The sequence below is a fragment of the Empidonax traillii genome, unplaced genomic scaffold (assembly GCF_003031625.1).
Source record: "Empidonax traillii isolate 1590-97213 ecotype Southwest subspecies unplaced genomic scaffold, ASM303162v1 scaffold2154:size52461, whole genome shotgun sequence".
NCBI classification, from domain to species: Eukaryota; Metazoa; Chordata; class Aves; order Passeriformes; family Tyrannidae; genus Empidonax; species Empidonax traillii.
Genome location: NW_020957347.1, coordinates 2,118 through 7,857, shown reverse-complemented (window position 1 = coordinate 7,857; position 5,740 = coordinate 2,118).

The window sequence follows — 5,740 nt, the reverse complement described above, 5'->3', positions numbered from 1 at the left end:
GGTGGGAGCTGGGATGGGTGACAGGAGCTGGGATGGGAGCTGGGATGGGTGACAGGAGCTGGGGTGGGAGCCTGGAGCGGTGCCATTCCCACTATGTCATTCCCACCGGGGGCTGGGATGGGTGCTGGGAGCGGTGGTAGGTACCAGGATGGGAGCTCAGGTGGGTAATGGAAGCAGGAATGGGATCCAGGATGGGATCTGGGATGTGTTCTGGGAGTCAGGACTGATGCGGGGATGGATGCTGGGAACTGGGATGGGTGCTGGGATGAGGTCCAGGATAGGTGCTGGAATGGGAATTGGGATGGGTACCATCCTCCCCGTGTCACCCAGCGTGACCCAACACCACCCCACCCCGCAGGCCCGGGCTCTCTGGGCCGCTGTTTCGGCGCGTGGCAGTGCCAGGACGGCGCCGGTGGCCACAACGGCAGCACCATGAGCCGCTCCGAGTGCTGCCGGCAGCCCTGGGGGCACAGCTGGCGCCGTGGGGACCCCGGGGACACTGGGGACACGGGGCCCTGCCTGCCCTGCACCCGCCTGCCCCTGGGTGGGGACGGAGGGTCCCCGCGCCACCGCAGCCCCCCGGCCACGTGCCAGGCCTGGGCCGGGACGCGGTTCCGCACCTTCGACGGGCGGCACTTTGGCTTCGCCGGGACCTGCCGGTACAGCCTGGCCACCGCCACCGACGGCACCTGGGACGTCACCATCGGCCTCGGCCACCCCCAGGTATGGGGTCATCCCCAGGGGGTGGGATGGGGCTGGGAGCAGGAATGGGTGCTGGGAGCTGGGCTGGGTTTGGGGACAGGTGCCGGGAGGTGGGACAGGTGCTGAGATGGATCCTGTCCCTGTCCTCAGGGGCTGTGACACCCCTGTGTGTCCTGTCCCCATCCCCAGTGTCCCCAGCATACCTTTGTGTCCCGGTGCCACCCCTGATGGCTGTGACACCCCTGTGTGTCCGGTGCCATCCCCAGTGACACGGTGCTGCCCCAGGTGCTGCACATGACCTTTGGGACAGACACGCTGGTGGCCCGGGGACGGAATGTGTCGGTGAACGGGGTGGCGGTGCCGGAGGGACACCCCTACCTGCACAGAGGTGCGTCCCCAAGGCCACCAACCCCTGGGAGGGTGGGGACGAGCCCCCGGTGACCCTGGGTGGCACCGGGACTCTGGGATGGATCAGCGGTGGCGGCAAAGCTGCCACCAGGATCCCTGTCCCCTTCCTGGCCCCGTCCCGCCCTGCAGGGCTCAGTGTCACCTGGCCAGGGGACTGGGTGGCCGTGGCCAGCAGCCTGGGCGTGCGGGTGGCCTGGGACGGGCACCTGGCGGTGACGGTGACGGTGGAGCCCGAGCTGCGCGGGGGCACCTGGGGGCTCTGCGGCACCTACACCGATGACCCCGCGGGTAAGTGCCACCTGCCCGGTGCCACCCCCACCCCACCTGGGGACTGGGGGACACCCCCTGTCCCCTCACCCTCCCTGTCCCCCCAGACGACTTCATGAGCCCCAGTGGGGACGTCGCTCCCTTCGCCGCCTCCTTTGGCAACGCCTGGAAGGTGCCGGCGGCTGGCACAGAGGTACCTGGGCAGTGCCACACACCCGGGGGCGGGGTGACCCCCCTGTGCCCGTTTGGGGGTCCCCAGCTGTCACCCCGCACTGAGGGACCCCCCCCGCTCAGCCCCCGTGCAGGGACGTGCCGGAGGGAGGCTCCAGGTGTGGCCCAGGTGAGGTGGCACCTGCAGTGGCCACGTGTGGGCATCTGCTGGCCCAGCCCTTCAGGCAGTGCCACGGCGAGGTCAGCGGCTCCTCGAGTGGGGTTGGGAGGCCGGGGGGAGGGGGTTCCCAAGGGGTCTGGGGGTACTGGGAAGGTCCTGGGAGTGTCCCGGGATGTCCTGAGGGATCCTGGGGATGTCCTGTGCTGTCCTGGGGGATACTGGAAGGTCCCAGTGGGTTCTGGGGGGTTCTGAGGGGTCCAGGGAGTCTCTAAGGAGGGTCTCTGGGGGTCCGGGAGCAGTTCTGAGGGTCCTGGAGAGTCATGGAGGGGTCTAGGGGATTGGGGAGGGGTCCTGGAAAATTCTAGAGGGTCTGGGGGGGTCCCAGGGGTTTATAGGGGGTCCTCACCTCCCCTCCCCTGCAGGTGGACCCCAGCGGGTTCTATGCAGCGTGTCTGGCACTGCTGTGCGGGGACAGGGACCCTGGACCCTCGTCACCCCCCGGTCCCCTGTCATCCCCCGATCCCCTGTCCTTCCCTGGTCCCCTGTCCTTCCCTGGTCCCCTGTCTCCCCCCGACCCCCTGTCGCCCCCCGTCCCCCCGCCCCCCGCCGCTTGCGACACCTTCGCCGCCTACGCCCGGGAGTGCTCCCGCCGCCAGCTCGATGTCACCTGGCGCCGGCCCGGCTTCTGCGGTAGGAACTGCGGGGGGGGGCCCTCCTCGACCCCTCCCCGCGGTGCCACAGGTGCCACCGCGGTGTCCCCTCGCCAGAGCGCCGCTGCGGCCCCGGGCAGCGCTTCTCCGACTGCGTGTCCCTGTGCCCGGTCACCTGTGCCACCGCGGGCAGCGCCGAGGAGGGGACGTGCCAGCGCCACTGCCACGGCGGCTGCGAGTGCGGCCCGGGGCTGGCCCGGGACGGGGACGGCTGTGTCCTCCCCGCCGCCTGCCCCTGCCACCACCGGCGACAGCGCTACGGGCCCGGCCAGAGCATCCGCCAGCGCTGCAACCGCTGGTGGGTGACACCGCGGGGACAGCAGCCGTCGGAGGGGGACCCGGCGGATGGACAGCGCCAGGGTCCCCTGTGGCACGTCCCCTCCCTAGCCCGGGATCCCCTGCTGTGTCCCTGCGGTGACCCGACCATCCCAGTGTCCCTGTGGCGTGTCCCCCCCCCAGCCCGGTGTCCCCTGTGATGTCCCCCACTACCCCGGCATCCCTGTGACATGTCCCCCACTACCCCAGTGTCCCCTGTGGTGTGTGCCCACCCTGCATCATGTCCCCCTCCCAGTGTCCCCTGCCGTGTCCCTCCTCCCCCCAGTGTCCCTCCCAGCTTTCCCCCCGGTGACCAGTGTCCCCGGTGTCCCCAGCACGTGCGAGGGCGGGCGCTGGCGCTGTGAGCAGCAGCGGTGCCCGGCCGAGTGCGCGGTGCTGGAGGGGCGTCACTTCGTCACCTTCGACCGCCGCCGCTTCTCCCTCCCGGCCCCCTGCGCCCACACGCTGGTGGAGGTGAGGGACACGGGGGGACACGGTGGTGGCTCTGGGGGTGGCCGCGGTGGCAGGGCTCTGCCCGGGGGGTGTCACCGTGTCTCTGGCCTCCAGGACTTCGTGGGGAGGCGGCTGCTGATCACGGCTGAGCACGAGCCCTGTGACAGCCACCGGCCCCTCGGCTGTCCCCGCACCCTCACTGTCACCACCAGCCGCACCACGGCCCGTCTGCACGGCACAGGTGACACACCTGGACAGCACCGGAATGGGACCGGGGTCATCCCTGCACCCTGGTGGCAGCCATTCCAATGCCTGTCTCCAATGTCCCCAACGTCCCCATGGCAGTGGGTGCCATCCCAGTGCCTGTCCCCACTGTCCCCATAGTGATGGGTACATCGTGGGTACACCCCCATGGTGCCACCGCTGTCCCCCTCAGGGGAGGTGACAGTGGCCGGGCAGGAGGTGACACTGCCCTTCTCCGGTGCTGGGCTGAGCATCCGCCGCGCGTCCTCGGCCTTCCTGCACCTGCAAGTGCCCGACGCCCACCTGCTCTGGGGACTGAGGACCCCCCACACCTACATCACCCTCCAGCCCGCCATGGCCGGCACGGTGAGTGAGCTCCCGGGGCCCCCGGGATGCTCCCGGTGGGATAGGGTTCCGGTGGGATCCCGTGGGATGTGGGTGTGGTGGGATGAGGGTCCCGTGGGCTCACCGTGACACATCCATGCAGGTGCGGGGGCTCTGCGGGACCTTCACCGGGGACCAGCGGGACGACTTCACGACGCCGGAGGGGGACGTGGAGCCGGGAGTCGCCGCCTTCGCCAACGCCTTCCGTGCGGCCGGAGCCTGCCCGGCGCTGGGCCCCGGCATTCCCGACCCCTGCCACGGCTTTCCCGGGAGCCGGGAGCGCGCCGAGGCCGCCTGTGCTGTGCTCATGGGGCCGGCGTTCCAGGTGAGGGGCCGGTCCAGCGGGGAGCGGGGATGGGTGACAGGGCTGTGACCGTGTCCCCCCGGCCCAGCGGGGATGGGTGACGGGGCTGTGACCGTGTCCCCCCGGCCCAGCGGGGATGGGTGACGGGGCTGTGACCGTGTCCCCCCGGCCCAGCCGTGTCACCGCGCCGTGGATCCGGAGCCGTTCCTGGAGCTGTGCCGCTGGGACGTGTGTTCCTGCCGGGAGCAGGAGCCGGAGCGGTGCCTGTGCCCGGCACTCGGAGCCTACGGCCGGGAGTGTGCCCGGGAGGGGACGGAGCTGCACTGGAGGAACCGGAGCCTCTGCGGTGGGACAGGATGGGATTGGGAGTGGGGAGGGAAGGGGAAGGAAGGGGAGGGGAGGGGAGAGGAAGGGAGGGGATGAGGTAACACACCTGCCCCCCCGCTGACCCCTCTGTTCCCCCCAGACGAGTCGTGCCCCGGGGGGCAGCAGTTCCAGGACTGCGGGGGTCCCTGCGGCCGTTCCTGCTCGGAGCCCCCCGGCGCTGGGGACTGTCCCCCACCGGACAGCCTCTGTGTCCCCGGCTGCCGCTGCCCCCCAGGGCTGCTGCTGGCCCAGGGGGGCCAGTGTGTGCCCCCCGCCGCCTGCCCGTGCCCCCGCGGCGCCCGCCTGTACCCCCCCGGCGCCCGCCTGCACCGCGGCTGCCAGGCCTGGTGGGTCCTGGGGGAATCTGGGGGCCCGGGGAGGTCGGGGGGGCCGGGGGGTTCCCCACAGGACAGAGTCACCCGGGCAGGACATGGCGGTGCTGGTGACACCTGATGAAACCCCCTCCGGCCCGGTGTGACTCCCTGCGGGACGGGGGGGCTTTTGTCCTGTGTCCCACCGCGGGGACAGCGACGGGGACCCGGCACCCCAGAGTGGGAGGGGAGGGCCCGGGGTGGGGGGCTCGGTGTGGTGTGGGTGCTGGGGGATGAGGATGGGAATGCAGGAACTCTGCTGGGGAGGACTCAGTGGGATTTGGGGTGCTGGGGTGTGGGCACGGGGGTGGGGGGACTGGAGCATGGGGGGCTTGGTGGGATTTGAGGTGCAGGGCCCAGGGTGTGGGGAGTGGCGACAGCTTGGGGGGTGCTGGAGGGTGGGGATGGGCATGTGGGGACCAGGGTGTGGGGGTCTCAGTGGGATGTGGGTGCTGGGGGCTGAAACTGGGTGGGGAGGGTTACTGCTGTGGGGGCTCGGTGGGTTGGGGGTGCTGGAGATGGGGGCACGGGACCCCGGTGTGGGGGGGGCGGTGGGGAGGGGGCTCAGTGCGGTTTGAAGGATGGGGATGGGGGTGCAGGGACCGTGTGTCGGGGGTCTCAGTGGGACAGGGGTCCCTCCCGGCCCCTCGCAGTGTGTGCGCAGGGGGGTCGTGGCGCTGCACCCCCGCCCCGTGTCCCCCCGCCCCGCGCTGTCCCCCGGGGCTGCTCCACGCGCCGGGGTCGTGCCTGCGCCGCTGCGACCCCGCCGAGCCCGGCGGCACCTGCGGGGGTCCCGCCGACGGCTGCGTCTGCCCCCCCGGGACCCTCTTCCTGGTGCGTGACCCCCCCGGGGGGGGGGTGGGGATGGGGGACTCCCCCGAGCCCC